The sequence below is a fragment of the Schistocerca cancellata genome, chromosome 10 (assembly GCF_023864275.1).
Source record: "Schistocerca cancellata isolate TAMUIC-IGC-003103 chromosome 10, iqSchCanc2.1, whole genome shotgun sequence".
Taxonomy (NCBI): Eukaryota; Metazoa; Arthropoda; class Insecta; order Orthoptera; family Acrididae; genus Schistocerca; species Schistocerca cancellata.
In genome coordinates this window covers 168830198-168850415 of record NC_064635.1, presented here as the reverse complement: position 1 = coordinate 168850415, position 20218 = coordinate 168830198, and the positions used below count along the sequence as shown (strand labels likewise).

The 20218-nt window shown below is 42.5% G+C and overlaps 1 non-coding gene across 1 annotated transcript; it reads right to left on the bottom strand.

Annotated features, from left to right (window-relative positions):
* Positions 1 to 9302: 9302 nt before the first annotated feature.
* Trnaa-cgc (transfer RNA alanine (anticodon CGC)) lies at positions 9303 to 9375 on the bottom strand. The gene has a single exon. It is a non-coding gene; the product is annotated as a tRNA-Ala (tRNA).
* Positions 9376 to 20218: the final 10843 nt, after the last annotated feature.

Here is a 20218-nt window from a genome sequence, read left to right as displayed (position 1 = left end):
TTGCAGCAAGGAAAAGACATTTTTTGATTTGGAAAGCGAATACTTGGGTGTTACTTCAACTTACTTTACTGTACTGTACGTTACTTTTTCTTTTTAAGTTCCAACACGTACAATGTTAAATGTGGCCATCAACAGTACCATTTATACACGTATTTTTCTGAAGAAATAATGTAACTTGTTTGCAATATAATCAAGTAATTCCACACAACCGAAATTTATAGAATTATATTTCCCAAAAACAGTACCTCTGACTGAATCAACAGATAATCTGTTCCTTTCATCTGCCGACTGTGCTCACAGTGGTTGAAACACTCTTTCAACATTGGCGTTGTGTCAAAATATTGCTTTAAAATGAGGAACACTTTCTGGGAGCCACGATTGCCTTTGTGGGTACTAAGCCCAAAATAAGAAATTTCTTCAAAATATTTTATCGTCACGTCAACTGCATGGTGTGTTAGCCTTCGATAATGATCACTTCGCTCTCTTTGCCTGCCTCGAAACACATACACTTCACCGGTCATGCACTTTCGTTTTGGCATTACGGGTTACGTCAATAGCACTGTGAATTAACTACGAACTTTTCATTTCCTTGTTCTTTGGTAACCGAAACGTAAAAGGAAGACTAAGAATAAGAAGTCGCTTTGCTTTGTCTCGGATTGAAATTGCTGGGTGCCACTTCTTTCGTTCAACGTTTCTAGTGTAAGGGTATCCTCCTTCTAATGCAGGTGGTAAGGTCAAGTTGCTATAGAGAGCTGCAGTTGCGGCTACTAACCAACAAAATACCACTATTTTTCCTAGCTGTCAGTTCATTCTCTAATGACCAATACCTGTTTCTAAAAATGTAGGACATTAGGGACCTTTCAGAGACATATCCCGGATGCTGGACACACGTTTGAAATGTGGGGCATGACAAGGAATTTCCGGACGTCTAGTAACCCTACCCTCCACCAGAGCGTTGTAAATACCTCGTTTCAAGGACTATATCTGTGAGAAATCACTCCTGGTGTGCTGCAGCCTTTTTCTGAAAGTGCAAAAGGTAATCTGGAAATGTAGGATTTCCTCAAATGTGAAAAACTATTCCAAGATACAACATGGTTAGTTACCGAGGAAATACGAGTACATCGTATTGAAATTTAATAGTGTTGCTTGCCAAACAATTTTGTTAGTACTGCATTTAATAGTCTATGTATTACATTATGAAGCGCGATATCTTCTTTTCTTGCTATTCTCACTGTCGAATACAAGTTCATGACCGCCGCAGTAACTTACGCTACGTGGCCTGATCTCGTCTATTTCGCGGCCACAGTGTGGCTCGTGTAAACACTTCCGGCTCAGAAGTACACTGACGCGCCCAAGAAACTAGCCTAGAGGTACGTAAACAGGCAGAATACGGCGCTGCGGTTGGCAACGCCTATATAAGACAACAATCGTCTGGTGCAGTTGTTAGATCGGTTACGTTACAGCTAGTACAATGGTAGGTTATCAAGATTTAAGTCAGTTTAAAAGTGGTGTTACAGTCGGCACGCGAGCGATGGGCCACAACATCTCCGACCTAGCAATGAAGTAGGGATTATCTCGTACAACCATTTCATGAGTGTACCTTGAATATCAGGAATCTGTTAAAACATCAGATCTCCCGTATACTGCAGCCGCAAATGGACGGGACAAACGACGACTGAAGAGAATCGTTCATGCTGACAGAAGTGCATCCCGTCCTAAAATTTCTGCAGATTTCAATGCTGGTCCATCAACAAGTACAAAACATTCAACGAAAGATCATCGATATGAACTTTCCGAGCCGAAGGCCCACTCATTTACCCTGGATGACTGCACAACGCAAAGCGTTTCGCCTCGCCTGGGCCTGTCAACACCGACATAGGACTGTTACAGACTGGAAACATGTTGCCTGGTTAGGCGAGTCGAGTTTCAAATTATATCGAGCGGATGGACGTGTATATGTATGGAGACAACCTCATGAACCCTTGGAACCTGCATGTCAGCAGGAAACTGCTCAAGCTGGTGGAGGCTATGTAATTTTGTGGGGCGTGTGCAGTTGGAGTGATATAGGACCCCTCATAGGTGTAGATACGACTCTTACAGGTGAAACGATCGTAAGCATCCTGTCTGATCACCTTCTTCCATTTATGTCCATAGTGCATTCTGACGGACTTGGGCAATTCAAACAGGACAACGCGACATCTCAAAAGTCCAGAACTGTAACAGAGTGGCTCCAGAAACACTGTTCTGAGTTTAAACACTTCCGCCGGCCACCAAACTGCCAAGATATGAATATTATTGAGCATATCTGGGATGCCTTGCAACGTGCTGTTCAGAAGAAATGTCTACCCCTCGTACTCATGGATTTGTGGACAGCACTGAGGGATTCGTGGTGTCAGTTCCCTCCAGCACTACTTCAGGCATAAGTCGAGTCCTTGCCACGTCGTGTTGCGACAATTCTGCGTGCTCGTGGGGGCCCTAGTCGATATTAGACAGGTGTACTAGTTTCTTTGGATCTTCAGTGTACAGTCCCTGGCTAAATTGTTAGACTACTACTATTACTACTACTACTACTCACTGGTCATACCGGACTCGAGATTCCATTACAGCAGCAACGTAAATTGTTAGACGCACTTCATATATTTAATGTTATTTTTAATGATTCAGGGCACTTATTACATTGTTGAATTTTGTAACTGGTGTTGCTACGTGACATTGAATTGTTGACTTACTGTAGGTATCAATTTGCAGAGTACAGCATACAGGAATGGACTGGTTCAGTGGCATTCTGGCGTGTAACTGCTGTAACACTTTGTTGACTTTGATTATCAGTTTCGTAATGTTGACATCACAATTGATTGTTTAACAGGCAGGTATTACTAATTGTGGGCAAAAGAGGGGAAATTGCACCACGTAAAAGCTGAGGTGAAAGCCTTCATTAACATAAAAATGTATTCCATTCCAGAAATTTCATGAAGATTGTAAACGTCTTCATAAAGAAGAAAAGTGATTCAGGTGAAGAACTGAACCCCAGAAGGAAGAATAAATGTGGAAAACTGGTTTTCACCCCAAAGTCAGAAAGATTTCAGAAAGAATTTGCCTAGAAAACAGATTTGCAATAACGAAACAGATAAAATCTAAACTGGAAGAGGCTAATGTGAACGCATCTGAACGCAGAATGTTGAAGAATATTAATTTCAAGGTCTATCGACCCGATAAAAACCAAAATTAACAGCCACAATGAAAGCAAAGCGCCTTTAGTTGGCTAGACAGTTGTGTCATAAGGATGTGGACTTATGGAGATCGGTAATTTAAGTTAAAAATTATTATTTACGATGTTATATAACATATGTACATTTATTCACATCATATTAATTATGTTTCTTGATTTTTACAGGTATGCTTCAGCGATGGAAGCACGTTTGAAATTTTAACTAATAAATCTCAGTACGTGACAGGGGAAAAATTTCATCCCGACTGCATTATTCAGACCGTAAAACAGACGAGGTAATGGCGGAAGTAAAGCTGTGAGGACGGGGCGTGAGTCGTTCTTGGGTAGCTCAGTTGGTAGAGCACTTGCCCGCGAAAGGCAAAGTTCCGAGTTCGAGTCTCGGTCCGGCACACAGTCTTAATCCGCCAGGAAGTTTGACAACTAAGGTGATTATTTGGTCTGTCATCTGTGGCAAGGGAACAGAAATTCTTTAGGTGGTTAGATGCATAATGAGGCAAGGCCGGTAAAAGGAAATCCTGCAAAAACGGTTAATACCACAGGTCAGAGAATGGTTCCCATTTATTTTTATGCACGTTGGAGCTCCCTGTCACACAGCCAGGTCAGTTAAATCATTTCTGAAGCAACATCCCTCTGTTAGACTGGTCAGGTAATCAGTCACGACATGAACCCCATAGAAAATGTATGGGAACTAATGAAGAAGGAGGTGGCAAGAGATGTCATCACAACAAAAACACAACTCTTAGAGAAGATCATCCATGTGTGGTATCATCATCCACAAATACAGGGCACAGTACAGTCCTGCGTCGACAGTGTGCCACGTCGTATTAAGGCTTTCATAGCGGCAAAATGTGGCCAAAGAAGATATTGAAACTAATGTTTTCACTTTCGTAATTTTTAATTGTTGTTGTAATTATTGAAATAAAATATTTTCAACAAATACTACGTTTTATTTATTTGTTGTATCACCTTAGTTATGAAGTAGACCACAGATAATTACTTCATCATAATTTATGCATTAAAAAACAAATTTCGTTAGACATAAATCAAAATTTGCTTACAAACTGTAGTGTGTCTTTGCCACAAACGCTGCCTGGCAACAGTGGCCCTACATTTGGCTTCCCGGACAACACTGCAGGGATGTACTCTCGGCAACACGCAGTTTCCAAAGCTCGTGAGAATGTACCTTAACACACTGGGCTACTGAGAGCAGCAAAATGACTGCTACGCCACGTCCTCTTCCAAAACGCTTTCCAATAATACAGAAAAATGTCTAAATTGTATTAAAGAAATTGGCGAAGTGTGAGTAGAATTGGCGCACTGAGGGTTTTGTACAAACTTAAAAATTGTATATACGTTGTTCATCCATCCTGGGAATCGAAAACATCAACTTTTGCCTGTTATCGATATCGATACAGGCAATATACTGGTCCCAATAATTCCAAGGACGTATCACAAAATCTCTACAGTAGTTTCTCAGACTATCCGAGATATACAAAAATATGCGATTAATTTAATAAAACAGTTTTAGTTACTTATTAAAGTATGCCTACCAACCTACATTTTATGTTTGCATGCGGTAATGTTCGTCTATTATGTTTTTTACGCCCGATGAGTACAATGTATGTCCAAATGGCAAAAGGTATTTTTATGTGATGCAACTACGATTTAACCAGTTGCAGACTTTTACTTTATCAGTACTGGGAAACCATGCTTCTCTCGGTATTTCGTGATCCTGGGTCTACGGGAAGTACCCTACAGGTTTTGATGAGTGACTTTGCGAGTTTCTAAATGTGTAACGTAAATGTATGAATCTTTTCATCGCATTGACTCTAAGTCAATATTTACTCCATCCAGAGACTGTGGACATTAACATGTGATGTGTCATACTTCTACCAGTTCCGAAGAAAAAGGATTCCTAACATTGGGACAGACAGACAAACAGAAAATAAAGCGATCCTCAAGAGTTCCATCTTTACAGATTGAGGCATGCTATCCTAATAATTAATAAAAGAAACACTAAGTCGCTGTCATAAAGCAGAAACTATAAACTTAAGAAAATTACTCGCACGAGTCGGAGAAGTCGCCGCATCTTCTGCAAACAACGTAGCGAAAACCACCCCTCAGTGAATTTATACCTTCAGGATATATTTTGATTCGCCAGTGGCATTTCGCTCCTACGACGTAGTAGAAATCAGAACTCACTGTTATTACAGTGTTTCCTGGAAATTTAATCAGCTAATGTTTTCGTGTTACCGCCTGCTTCAGTATTTTGAGGTAGGGAGAACTGTGCAGACACACACGAACATTCAAGATTCTCCGTAATAATTTTGCAGCTTGGAGTGTTTTGAAAGCAAATGTTTCCCTTTGAAATTAGTTTTGTTTCCGTGAAGAGTACCTCGTATTCTTCTTTTTTATACCTCGTGGCTACTGCGTTTTCTAAAAAAAAAAATTGCGAACAAGCTTATCAACGCGAGCACTGAACTTCAAGTTCTTGCGTATCGTTTGACTCATGCGCCACTAAGAAGAGGAGAGGCGTTCTTGGAGAAAGCCGGAAGGTATTCGGCTTCAAGGTGCACCCAGGAACAGATACAAAATCGTGTAACTGTTTGTTAGTGATGAAGAACAGAATGAAGTATCCGATAATCGCTAGAAGTAATAACTGTGGAAGGAAGAAGTGGTATACAGAAGTACTGAGGAATGATGAGAGGAGTTTAAAGTTCTTGAGGCTACAGATACTGCTATAATGAACACCACGGCAAGCATTTCAGCTCAACTGGTACGTCTGAAAACGAAAATGACTGAATATGGACAGACTACATATACACAAGCAAGGTAACTGAGATGGAACGTTGAGTATCAGAAGAAATACTTCAAATGATCGACGAAAAAAAGAAGCACAAAAATGTTCAGGGAAACACAGTAATACATAAATGTCACTGACGGAAGAAATAAATACACTGAAGTGCCAGAGAAACTGGTATAGGCGTGTTATTCAAATACAGAGATATGTAAATAGGCAGAATAAGGCGCTGCGGTTGGCAACGCCCATATAACACAACAAGTGTCTGGCGCAGTTGTTATATCGGTTACTGCTGCTACAATTGCAGGTTATCGAGATTTAAGTGAGTTTGAACGTGGTGTTATAGTCGGCGCACGAGCGATGGGACACAGCATCTCCGAGGAAGCGATGAAGTGGGGATTTTCCCGTACGACCATTTCACAAGTGTACTGTGATTATCAGAAATCCGGTGTAGCATCAGATCACCGTCATCGCCGCCGCCGGAAAACGATCCTACAAGAACGGGACCAACGACGATTGAAGAGAATCGTTCAACGTGAGAGAAGTACAACCCTTCCGCGAACTGCTGCATATTTAAATGGTGGGCCATCAACAAATGTCAGCGTGCGAACCATTCAACGAAACATCATCGTCATGTGCTTTCGGAGGCGAAGGAACATCGTGTACTCTTGATGATTGCATAAAGCAAAGCTTTTCGCCTCGCCTGGGTCCGTCAACACCGACATTGGACTGTTGATGACTGGACATGTTGCCTGGTCGGACGCATCTCGTTTCAAATTGTATCGAATGGATAGACGTGTACGTGCATGCAGACAACCTCATCAATCCATGGACCCTGCATGTCAGCAGAAGACTGTTCAAGCTACTGGAGGCTCTGTAATGGTGCGCGCCGTGTGCAGGGAGTGATATGGGACCCCCCCTAATCGTCTAAATGCGACTGTGACAGGTGACACGTAAGTAAGTATCCCGTATGATCACCTGCATCCATTCATGTCCATTGTGCATTCCAATGACTTGGGATATTGCACCAGACAATGCGTCACCCCACACTTCCAGAATTACTACGGAGTGAAAGCCAAGGCGAAATGACTGTATGATTAATGTGAACGAATCTAAACACAGATATTTGTCCGAAAGACTGACTGATCATATGGATAACTGAAAACAATTATCAAAGCCACACCTTCAAGATTAGGGGAGCAATGCAAATTTCACTGCTAAAAGGAGAGGGGCGAGCTGATACATGGAAAGAGCACAATGAATGTCTGTACTAGGGGGATACTTTGTGCAGTGACGTGATTAACCCAGAAATGGGAGCCGATTTCGAACTTATAGGGAGAACAGTATTTGAGTTTAACAGACAGTTGGAACACTTTCGATAAAATAAGGCAGAAGGGACAGGTAGCATGCTATAGGAGCTTCTGAAATCATTGGGAGAAGCGACATTCAAGAATCTATCACTCTCGGGAAAAATCAATAGACATTCGGATTAATATCATCCACACCATCCCGAAAATAGCTCCGCCACTTAAGTACGAGAACTATCGCACAATCAGCTTAACTACTCATTCATCGAAGCTGTTGACAAGAATAATACACAGAAAAATGGAAAAGAAAATTGAGGGTATGGTAGATGACGAGAATAATGGAAAAGAAAATTGTAGATATGTTAGTTGACGATAGTTTAGTTACGGATGTCGTAAGGGGAACATAGAGGCAGTTGTGACGTTGCTCTTGGTAACAAAACCAAAACTCAAAACACGTTCATAGAAATCGACGACCTGGAAAACACCTTCGACAACATAAAATTATGAAAAACGCTCAAAAATCTGTCAAAAATAGCTATAAAGAAAGACAGATAATACATATGTTCAAGCACCGGGAGGAAACAATTACACTGGAAGACAAAGAATGAAGAGCTCGAATTAAAAATGGAATAATACAGGTAAGTATTGTTTCGCTCCTTCTAATCAAGGTATGTGTCGATGAAGCCGTGGATGACAGATTGGATGATGACATTGTTATCTTCAATCAACGCGAACAAGTCGTACAGAATGTGAGTCTAATGAGTAAAGAATATGGATTGAGAGGCGACAGAAGATAGACGAAAGTAATGAGGAGTATCAGAAACGAGATTAGCGACAAACGTATCGTCAAAATTGGTGACTACGATGTAGACGAAGTTAAGGATTTCTGCAACACTGGAAGCATAATGAGTCACGACAAAACGATGAGGACATGAAAAGCGTATCAGCAGAGGCACAGAGGGCATTCCTGCCCAAGAGGACTCTCCTACTATCAAATATCGGACTTAATCTCAGAAAGAAAGGTCGGAGAATGTAGTCTGGGTGCACAGCAATGTACGGTTGTGAATAATGGTTCCTGGGGTAGTCAGAAAACGTGAGACTCGAAGCGTTTCAGATCTGGTGCTATAAAATTGAAAATTAATGTGGAGTGATAAGATAAGAAATTAAGAGGTGGTCTGTAGAAGTGAAGAAGAAAGTAAATATGGAGAACAGTGACAATAACAAGGGACAGTATGGCAGAATGTCTATAAATACATCAGCGAATAGCTTCCACGGTAGTAGAGAGGGCTAGAAAAGGTCAAAACCATAGGGGAAGACAGAGACTACAATACGTCCCGCAAACAACTAAGGACGTAGCGTGTCTAAGTGCTAGTCTGGGATGAAGAGGTTGGCACAAGAAACGAAGTCGTGGCTGGCCGCATCAAACCAGTCAGATGACTGATGACTCCAAAACGTCTCCTCCCGTTAGATGCCTAAAATAAAAATACCTGGGCATCTTAATCTACCAGCATAAAATCGCGACTGGGGCACTAGAGCATCTTTGAGTATGCTTCAGGGAATACACCCGGAAACGATATTAAGAATATAGCTGGATGTAAATCTCCAACTGGATTAAATGGTGGACAATTATGTAATCTTAAGTCATCATCTTCCACTCCTTTAGCTACGGCGGTTCCATTCAACACCTGTTCTCTTACTTCAGCTAGTTTTTTAATTACACATTGCGATGTTTGCGGCACAATACTATCTAAAGTAGCTACATTACTCTTCACTGCCTTAAGTATTTCATTAAGGAGGAGGAGGAGATTAGTGTTTAACGTCCCGTCGACAACGAGGTCATTAGAGACGGAGCGCAAGCTCGGGTGAGGGAAGGATGGGGAAGGAAATCGGCCGTGCCCTTTCAAAGGAACCATCCCGGCATTTGCCTGATGCGATTTAGGGAAATCACGGAAAACCTAAATCAGGATGGCCGGAGACGGGATTGAACCGTCGTCCTCCCGAATGCGAGTCCAGTGCGCTAACCACTGCGCCACCTCGCTCGGTATTTCATTAAGTACGATGGTTCCAATGGCTCTGAGCACTATGGGACTCAACTGCTGTGGTCATCAGTCCCCTAGAACTTAGATTTACTTAAACCTAACTAACCTAAGGACATCACACACATCCATGCCCGAGGCAGGATTCGAACCTGCGACCGGAGCAGCAGCGCGGCTCCGGACTGGAGCGCCTAGAACCGAACGGCCACAATGGCCGGCATTAAGTACGGACTGAAGTTCTTCAATCTTATAAAAATAAGCCACTGAACAGAATTTCCTTTCACTATATTTTATGCCGTAATTTTTCTCCCATTTTTCAGCTTCTTTAGTCACTTTTTTAGGTTGACTCGCAAGACCATTTTCATTCAGAGATTTCTTCCTAAGCTGGATTCATAGCTTCTGCTTGATCCCTTTCTATTTCAGTAATGGAAGTTTTTGAATTAATCAATGAATTATTCGTTTCCTTCTGTGCTGCTCCTAAATCTGCAGCGATTTGACCTTCAACTTTATTAAACTTTTCATGACATCTAGTTACTACTTAACTTACTAGTCTCAAATTTTAGTTCTATATCTTATCTACTGCTTTTAGTGTCTAATTTAACAATTAATTTTTGATGCCTGGATCCAACTTTGAGGCATCTCATCTCCGAAATCTACAACCGGTCCTATGGGACCCAGTCTCGTTATTCTCTTCTGCTGTTCCGTCAACTTCTTATTCATCGCTATAAATTTGCTTGCACCCTAAATTCTTCACCTAGCGAGATGGCGCAGTGGTTAGAAAACTGAACTCGCATTCTGGAGGGCGACGGTTCAAATCCGTCTCCGGCCATCCTGATTTATGTTTTTCGCGATTACCCTAAATCGATTCAGGAAAACGCCAGAATGCTTCCTTTGAAAGGGCACTGCCGATTTCCTTCGCCATCCTTACCTATTCCGAGCTTGTACTCCATCTCTAATTAACTTGTTGTTGACAGGACGTCAAACACTAATCTTCTCTCCTCCTCCTCCGAAACTGTTCGTGTTGTTGTTGTTGTGGTCTTCAGTCCTGAGACTGGTTTGATGCAGCTCTCCCTGCTAATCAATCCTGTGCAAGCTCCTTCATCTCCCAGTACCTACTGCAACCTGCATCCACCTGAATCTGCTTAGTGTATTCATCTCTTGGTCTCCCTCTGCGATTTTTACCCTCCACGCTGCCCTCCAATGCTAAATTTGTGATCCCTTGATGCCTAGGACATGTCCTACCAACCGATCCCTTCTTCTAGTTAAGTTGTGCCACATACTTCTCTTCTCCCCAATCCTATTCAATACCTCCTCATTAGTTACGTGATCTACCCACCTAATCTTCAACATTCTTCTGTAGCACCACATTTCTAAAGCTTTTATTCTCTTCTTGTCTAAACTATTGTCCATGTTTCACTTCCATACATGGCTACACTCCATACAAATACTTTCAGAAACGACTTCCTTTCACTTAAATCTATACTCGATGTTAACAAATTTCTCTTCTTCACAAACGCTTTCCTTGCCATTGCCAGTCTACATTTTATATCCTCTCTACTTAGACCATCATCAGTTATTTTGCTCCCCAAATAGCAAAACTCCTTTACTACTTTAAGTGTCTCATTTCCTAATCTAATTCCCTCAGCATCACCCGACTTAATTCGACTACATTCCATTATCCTTGTTTTGCTTTTGTTGATGTTCATCTTATATCCTCCATTCAACTGCTCTTCCAAGTCCTTTGCTGTCTCTGTCAGAATTACAATGTCATCGGCGAACCGCGAAGTTTTTATTTCTTCTCCCTGGATATTAATACCTACTCCAAATTTTTCTTTTGTTTCCTTTACTGCTTGCTCAATATACAGATTGAATAACATCGGGGAGAGGCTACAACCCTGTCTCACTCCCTTCCCAACCACTGCTTCCCTTTCATGCCCCTCGACTCTTATAACTGCCATCTGGTTTCTGTACAAATTGTAAATAGCCTTTCGCTCCCTGTATTTTACCCTTGCCACTTTTAGAATTTGTTCGTATCTACACAATAATAAAGTGTGTTTCACTTAGTGACTTCCCTGTATGGGTCATTAACTAACGATTTTGCCGCTACTATGATGTTCCCATGTAGCTCACTGTAGCTTCATACATGTATTGTCTTAACCAAATTTTGTTTTTTTTACTGCTGTACGAAGTTCTCTATGAGTTTCTGTCCATTACATTATGCTGTGCGTTATTCATATTTTTGACAGTATCAAAATTTCCATTTTTTTCATAGCGAATGCAGTATCAAAGCAATATGTCTGAATACAGAAAATGAATTGAATGTTTTGTTGATGTTATCCTAGGGAAGCTTTTACCAAATCAGTTCTATAGCATGCAACAGTTCGATTACAGACGACCTACACACTTCGTCCTATTCCCGATCAATGTGTTAGATTTAAACGTATTATTGTAAGGTTAAATTGAGAATGCTTGCAGAGTGATGCAATTAGTGCTGCTGACGGGCAGTAGTCACGTTGTTACTCGTTCTGCCAAATCTGTTACATACTCTCTACGGCAAAGAACTTCTGAGCCACATGCCAATGGCATCTGCCAGTGGATGAAGAACCTGAATGGAGTTTGAGGGAGCGTTGTTCGCGAGGAGACAAAGAGCCGAATGGCAACTGCTTCTACAGAGTCTGTGGCCATGCCAGGAGAAGACTTGAAACAAATTTTTAAAGCATCAGTCGATGTACTGTGTTCATTTCAGAGTGATACTCATTACCTGTTATCCCAAGCCACATTTTTTTTAAACTGAATGTTGCGTAACTTTCATTAAAGTAATAGTGAGGCAGCACGAGGTGCGGTAACTGTACTATGCATGTTTCCAGAATGTGTGTGAAAAATGGTTTCTTAGTAAGGTGATTTGTATGACTATGTGAGCCTTTATTTGCACTAGAGCGCAGTAAAAAAGTTTTACTTTTATTTCATGAATATTTAGAGAAGTAGGGAGAAATAATGGTTTCTTGATTGTGATTTATTACTTTCTGCGTTGTTATACGCCTAGGCGGCGAAATTTTTATATCGTGGAAACTAGGTTACAATACGCAGCTATTAGAAAATTTAGGGGCCCTGTAGGACTTTACTTACTGTATGAATCACTATAATTGGGGTTTGCATGTTAGGGCCCATAATATGGATCGTTCGCCAGAATCAAATTGGCGCTGTTGATACTGCACGCAATTTATGCGCTCCGGAAATGGAGGTTGCAACTACTGAAATAAATCAAATCTTTCAGCCCATAAATAAGATTTGCCACAAGCATACAACTGAAATTCATGTATTATGCTCCTTGCTGACTCTTCTTATCGTTACAACGCGGAAGCGCTATAATAACATACACTTAAAAGCCAAAGGAACTGGTACACCTACCTAATATTGTGTAGGGCCCACGAGGGCAGGCAGACGTGCCGAATACGACGTGGCATGGACTCGACTAATGACTGAAGTAGTGCTGGATCTTTGTATCGTGTAGATTTGTCCATAAATTCGTAAGAAAGCCAGGAGTGGAGATCTCTCTTGAATAGTGCGTTGCAAAGCATTCCATATACGCTCAATAATGTTGTTGTCTGGAAAGTCTGGTGGTCAGCTCAAATTTTTAAACTGGGAAGAGTGTTCTTGGAGCCATGCTATGGCGATTGTGGAGGTGTGGGGTCTCGCACTGTTCTGCTGGAATTTCCCGAGTCGGAATGCACAACGGACACGAATGGATGCAGGTGATCAGAAAAGATGCTTACGTACGTGTCACCTGTCACAGTCGTATCTAGACGTATCAGAGGTCCCATATCAGTCCAAATTCACACGCCGCTCACCATTACAGAACCTCCACTAACTTGAACACTCGCCAGTTGATATGCAGGGTCCATGGATTCATGAGGCTGCCTACATATCCGTACATGTCCATCCGCTCGATACAATTTGAAACGAGACTCGTCCGACCAGGCAACATGTTTCCAGTCATCAACAGTTCAACGTCGGTGTTGACGACCCCAGGCGAGGCGTAAAGCTCTGTATCGCGGACTCATCGACTGTACACTATTGGGCCTTCGGCTCCGAAAGTCCATGTCGATGATGTTTCGTTGAATGGTTCGCACGCTGACACTTGTTGATGGCCCAGTACTGAAATCTGCAGCAGCTGGCCGGTGTGGTCGAGCGGTTCTAGGCGCTACAGCAAACGCTACGGTCGCAGGTACGAATCCTGCCTCGGGCATGGGTGTGTGTGATGTCACATGTTCACATGTGTGTGAAATCTTATGGGACTTAACTGCTAAGGTCATCAGTCCCTAAGCTTACACACTACTTAACCTAAATTATCCTAAGGACAAACACACACACCCATGCCCGAGGGAGGACTCGAACCTCCGCCGGGATCAGCCACGCAGTCCATGACTGCAGCGCCTCAGACCGCTCGGCTAATCCCGCGCTGTGTGATGTCCTTAGGTTAGTTAGGTTTCAGTAGTTCTAAGTTCTATGGGCTGATGACCTCAGAAGTTAAGTGCTCAGAGCCATTTGAACCATTTTTTGAAATCTGCAGCAATTTGCGGAAGGATTGCACTTCTGTCACGCTGATCGATTCTCTTCAGTCGTAGTTGGCCCCGTTCTTGCAGGATCGTTTTCCGTCTGCAGCGGTGTCGGAGATTTGACGTCTTACCGGATTCCTGATATTCACGGTACACTCTTGAAACGGTCGTACGGGAAAACCCCTACTTCATCGCTACCTCGGAAATGCTGTGTTCCATCGGTCGTACGCCGACTATAACATCACGTTCAAACTCACTTAAATCTTGATAACCTACCATTGTAGAGGCAATAACCAATCTAACAACTGCGCCAGACACTTCTTGTCTTACATAGGCGTTACCGATCGCAGCGCCGCATTCTGCTTGTTTACATATCACCGTATTTGAGCCGGCCGCGGTGGCCGTGCGGTTCTAAGCGCTCCAGTCCGTAGCCGCGCTGCTGCTACGGTCGCAGGTTCGAATCCTGCCTCGGGCATGGGTGTGTGTGATGTCCTTAGGTTAGTTAGGTTTAAGTAGTTCTAAGTTCTTGGGGACTCATGACCACAGCAGTTGAGTCCCATAGTGCTCAGAGCCATTTTTGAACCGTATTTGAATGCGCATGCCTTAACCTATTTCTCTGGTGCTTCAGTGTATGTGTAAGAAAAGGTTGAGCGCAGAATTGGGGGGGGGGGGAGGAGGGCGGCGAGAGAGGGGTGTTGGTGTTAGTGCTCGTCTCCTTTTTGAGCTAGGAACATAGGGTTACAAGTTTTTGGTTTAGCCCTGACTGGCGCCAATTTCTATAGCCATTCGAACATGTGTTTTAGTACAGCCACGTCACATCATATTAAGCAAGGCTTGAAAGACGGACCGGAGCGGGCTTCCAGACAAATTGTGTTGATCAGTTAATTCCTTTTTAAGAAGATTTTAACTGGGCTAAAATTAACGCTCAGCTAATCACATCATTTGTATGTGGAACGTTCTGATTTTACGTGAAAAAACACTCGCACTCACACTCGTTGGGATTTTACGTGTAAAAAGAGTCACTATTGAATAACTCGGGACTGGAGCGTGGCCTATGGTTCAAATTTGGTCCACTGGTGTATAGCACCTAGGTCTATGATCATTTTTCACCGTTTGTAAACAAATCTTCTTTCGTTTTTATTTAACGTTATTCTGGATGTTCTCTGAAGCCCGATACTTCATCATTAAACCTGTTCGAATCAATCCCCAGTTTGAACGAGGAAAAATGGATAAACAATCTTCATCCGTTGTTGATGTACGACAGTTTGAAGACTGGCTGCATAAAGCACATAAAATTCCTTCTTACGTGGACAGAATGCGCGGAAACAGTTTATAGTGAATCAGAAATGTAAAAAATGCATTCTCGCTTAAAACTGAAGACACACTTTAAAAATCTGTCTTCACTCGGATGTTACGTACGTTTTTGTTTTGTGAGGCTTTTTTTGCGCCACATCTACGTTTCAGATTTGTGCGAATCGGTTCAAATTTTATTAGAAGTTAGACAAATACATGTAAAGAGTGGTCGTCCTGTTATTTTATTCGTTGCCGCGATATAGCGATCTAAAGCTGCGCATTAAGTATACTTAAAATACGGTTTTACGTGAATCGCACACGCTGAGTCGGTTTAAAGTGATACAGACGATAGTGAAATACATATTCTTACGGTAATTATAAGAAGTGTCTTCAAAAATCTCTCATCGTTGGAGTTTTACGTGAGAAAAATAACGCGTTTACCCATGAAACTCTGTTCCGTAGAGATGCGTTGCATTTTAATCGCTACATCAGAATATAATTTAAAAGAAGAACTGGTTATTTCAGTTCAGTATCTTTTCGTTGCTTATATATTAAAGCTTTTATTCACCACTGAAAAATCTTTGGAAGTGGAAAATTTAACAAACCTGAATATTGTACCCAGTCCTGTACAAAATGATACACTGTTCAATCGAGCACTTCAGGCTTTATCGATGACGAACATGAAACTTAAACTACTCTGAATATTTCCATAAAAATAATTGTCAGAAAAAAGATCACGATTTTTCTAACATATAGAAAAAAACTTTTACTTCGTTTTCTTCAAAACTCTTATGCTAGCTTGTTGTAAATTTATTTTCGTATAAAATTATGTTAAATTCCGCAATTTTCGTACAGGATTGAAACGTTGATTGTATTTCGTCGTGCATACATAGTTTTGCAGTTCTTCTGCTTGTTTCAGCCAGTCCTATCCTTAATAGCGATTGCTAGTTCCAACTTTTCACGCCAAAAACATTCTGCTCTGCTTTCCTTACAGACGCTTCTTCTTTTTTTTTCAATTTTCATTCATTTTCCTTGGATATGTTAAATAAACAATAAGAAGAATTTTAAGATAATAGATAACACCAATACTTTTCAGTTGCTTCAAAAATGGTTCAAATGGTTCTGAACACTATGGGACTTAACATCTGAGTTCATCAGCCCCCTAGAACTTAGAACCACTTAAACGTAGCTAACCTAAGGACATCACACACATCCATGGTCGAGTCAGCATTCGAACCTGCGACCGTAGCGGTCTTCAATAGTTTACTATCGAATCGTTTAGCTTGTGGTGCACACTGAAGCGCCAGACAAACTCGTATAGGCATGCGTATTCAGACAGAGAGATTTGTAAACAAGCAGAATAAGGTGCTGCGGTCGAGAATGTCTATATAAGATAACCAGTGTCAGGCGGAGTTGTTAGATCGGTTACTGCTTCTGCAACGACAGATTATTAAGATTTAAGCCAGTCTGAATATCGTGTTAAAGTCAGCGCACGACCGACGGGACACAGCATCTCTGACGTACCGATGAAGTGGGGATTTTGCAGCACGATCACTTCACGAGTGTACCGTGAATATCAGAAATCCGGTAAAACATCAAATCGTCGACATCGCAGCGGGCGGGAAAAGATCCTGCAAGAACGGGACCATCGACGACTGAAGCGAATCGTTCAATGTGACAGAAGTGCAGCCCATCAGTAAATTGTTGCAGATTTCAATGCTGGGCCATCAACAAGAGTCAGCGTGCGAACCGTTCAACGAAACATCATTAACATGGACTTTCGGAGCCGAAGGCCTGCTCGTGTTCCACTGATGACTGCACGACACAAAGGTTTTCGCCTCGGCTGTGTCCGTCAACATCGACATTGGACTGTTGCCTAGTCGGACGAGTCTCGTTTCAAATTTTATCGAGCGGATGGACATGTACGCGTATGGAGGCAACCTCATGAACCCATGGATCCTGCAGTAGGAGACTGTTCAAGCTGGTGGAGGCTCTGTAACGGTGAGTGGCGTGTACAGTTGGAGTGATACTGGACCCCTGATACGTCTAGATACGACTGTGACAGGTGACATGTGAGTAAGTATCCTGTATGATCAGCTGCATCCATTCATGTCCACTGTGCATCCGATGACTTGGGATATTCAACCAAACATTGCAACACCCCACACTCCCAGAACTGTTGCGGAGTGACTCCAGGAACACTCGCCCGAGTTTAAACACTTCCGCTGGCCACCATACTGCCAAGAGATGAATATTTTTCAGCATATCTGGCATGCCTTTACGTTCTGTTTATAAGATATCTCCACCCCTAGTACTCTTACAGATTTATGGACAGGCCTGCATGATTCATTGCGTCAGTTCCCTCCAGCACTACTTCAGGCATTAGTCGATTCCATGCCGCGTCGTACTGCGGCACTTCCGCGTGCTCGCGGGGGCCCTACACGATGTTAGGCAGGTGTAACAGTTTCTTTCGCTCTTCAGTGTAGTAAGCCTTTAAGTAAGTTTATCTATGTAATATGTTCAGACCGTAGGTTTATTTGATTAATATAAGCTGTGTACATACATTATTAAAATAAACTTGGCACAGTATTCAATATTTCGTTCGATATCTTATTTACGTCTCTTGCGATTTTGGTTCAAAATGGTTCAAATGGCTCTGAGCACTATGGGACTTAACATCTATGGTCATCAGTCCCCTACAACTTAGAACTACTTAAACCTAACTAACCTATGGACGTCACACAACACCCAGTCATCACGAGGCAGAGAAAATCCCTCACCCCGCCGGGAATCGAACCCGGGAACCCGGGCGTGGGAAGCGAGAACGCTACCGCACGACCACGAGCTGCGGACCTTTCGATTTTGTGCATTGTTTTAAGTATTTATCGTTATGTTTCATATTTTAGTGTATACAGTCTGTTGGGTATCTGAACAAAATGTGTGTACCTATAAAACCCAAACAAAATTAAAAATAGATTTCAAAAATTTAAAAAAATATAAAACAAAATAACGAAGTTATAAAAATAATAAAAAATGTGATAAAATAGAAAAATAAAGCAGAAAACCTCCCAAAGGAATGTGATGTTTACGTAGTGGCGAGGTTTCGTGTTTCCTGATGAACAGGAGGCTATACCGGGCAGGTTCAAATACACCAGGCAGGTAACCGTAGAAAAAGCAGGCTAACGTTGGCCAGCTCAAGCAACGAAATGCCAAGATACAGCGGTCCAACGTCAGGGCTATGGTAAAGTAGGAACCAAAATGAAACATACCCCTATTATAGCACAAAAAGGCGAGTATGTCCTGGGTTCAAAAATGGCTTTGAGCACTATGGGACTTAACATCTGTGGTCATCAGTACCCCAGAACTTAGAACTACTTAAACCTAACTAAGGACAGCACACACATCCATGCCCGAGGCAGGATTCGAACCTGCGACCTTAGCGGTCGCGCGGTTCCAGATTGAAGCGCCTAGAACCGCTCGGCCACTCCGGCCGGCGAATATGGCCTGGGCATAGTTAGGGGTGCAAGAGAAGGGATATACCTTTCCGACTTATTTGACAGCTTCAAAAACGTTTAAATCAAAATATCTTGAGATATTTGCACTTTTTGTACTAGCTAACTCTAATTCCCCGCCGCAGTGAGCCCTCTTAACTGCATACTCGTATCTTGCACTTTATAGGCTTAATTTCCTGATCAGTGCTGAAAATCCAGAAGACTCGCCAGCTATACTAAACAAAATATAATAGTATTTGGCTAAAGAGCAAAGATATAGTAGCTGAAAATTTTTCTGGGCGGATAAAATTTCTGGGGACGGATGTTTTCCTGGGTGGAAGCTATTTTCTGATTACTGTGGGTGGGGGGGGGGGGGGGGCGGGGGTGATAGACTTTCTTCACCGACAGGACCATTCATACCCCAAATCCACATGTATGGTAGGGCGTGTAAGAACAAATAGACATAAATTTATTTACATCTGTCCGCCCCCATAGCTGAGTGGTCAGCGCGGCTGTCTGTCACGCCAAGAGGCCCGAGTTCGATTCCCGGTTGGGTCTGAGGTTCCCTCCACTCAGGGACAGGGTGTTGTGGTGACCTCATTATCATTTCCTCATCATTTGTGGTAGACAACGGGAAACCACCACTGGAGTCACTGCCCTATACGCTAATGCGGTGGACCTCTCTGACGAGGCTTCCTCCATGACAGGACCTGCCGTAAGGCAGAACACAAAGTTTTTATGTACATCTGGAGAGTGGGAATGCATCTGCAATAGCGAGTATGACATGCTTTGTCAAATGGTTCAAATGGCTCTGAGCACTATGGGACTTAACTTCTGAGGTCATCAGTCCCCTAGAACTTAGAACTACGTTCACCTAACTAACCTAAGACCATCACACACAACCATGCCCGAGGCAGGATTCGAACCTGTGACCGTAGCGGTCGCGCGGTACCAGACTGTAACGCATAGAACCGCTCGGTCACCCCGGCCGGCCATGCTTTGTCATACTGCACAACAGGACAAATGCCATTTTGCATGACATGATGGCACGTGTCATGTTATACGAGATAAAGTCGTGACATGATGCTTTACATTGTGTGCCATGGAGAATAATAATAACAAGTAAAAAAACACGGGAGTGTCATGACGTTTTGATTCAAGTGTCTTCGAAGTTGCCAGATAAGACGGAAAACTAGTTTAAATGTTTCAATTGGATCTTAGCACTATGGGACTAAACATCCGAGGTCTTCAGTCCCCTAGAATTTAGAACTACTTAAACCTAACCAACCTAAGGACATCATGCACATCCATGCCCGAGGAAGGATTCGAACCTGCGACCGTAGCGGTCGCGCGGTTCCAGACTGAAGCGCCTAGAACCGCTCGGCTACCATGACCGGCGAAAACTAGTTCCCGTCACTTACATCCCCAACTCTGGTTACAACATTTCACCTTTTTTATGCTAAGATACGAGCAGTTTTCATTTCGGTTATATAGTTATCAACAAGA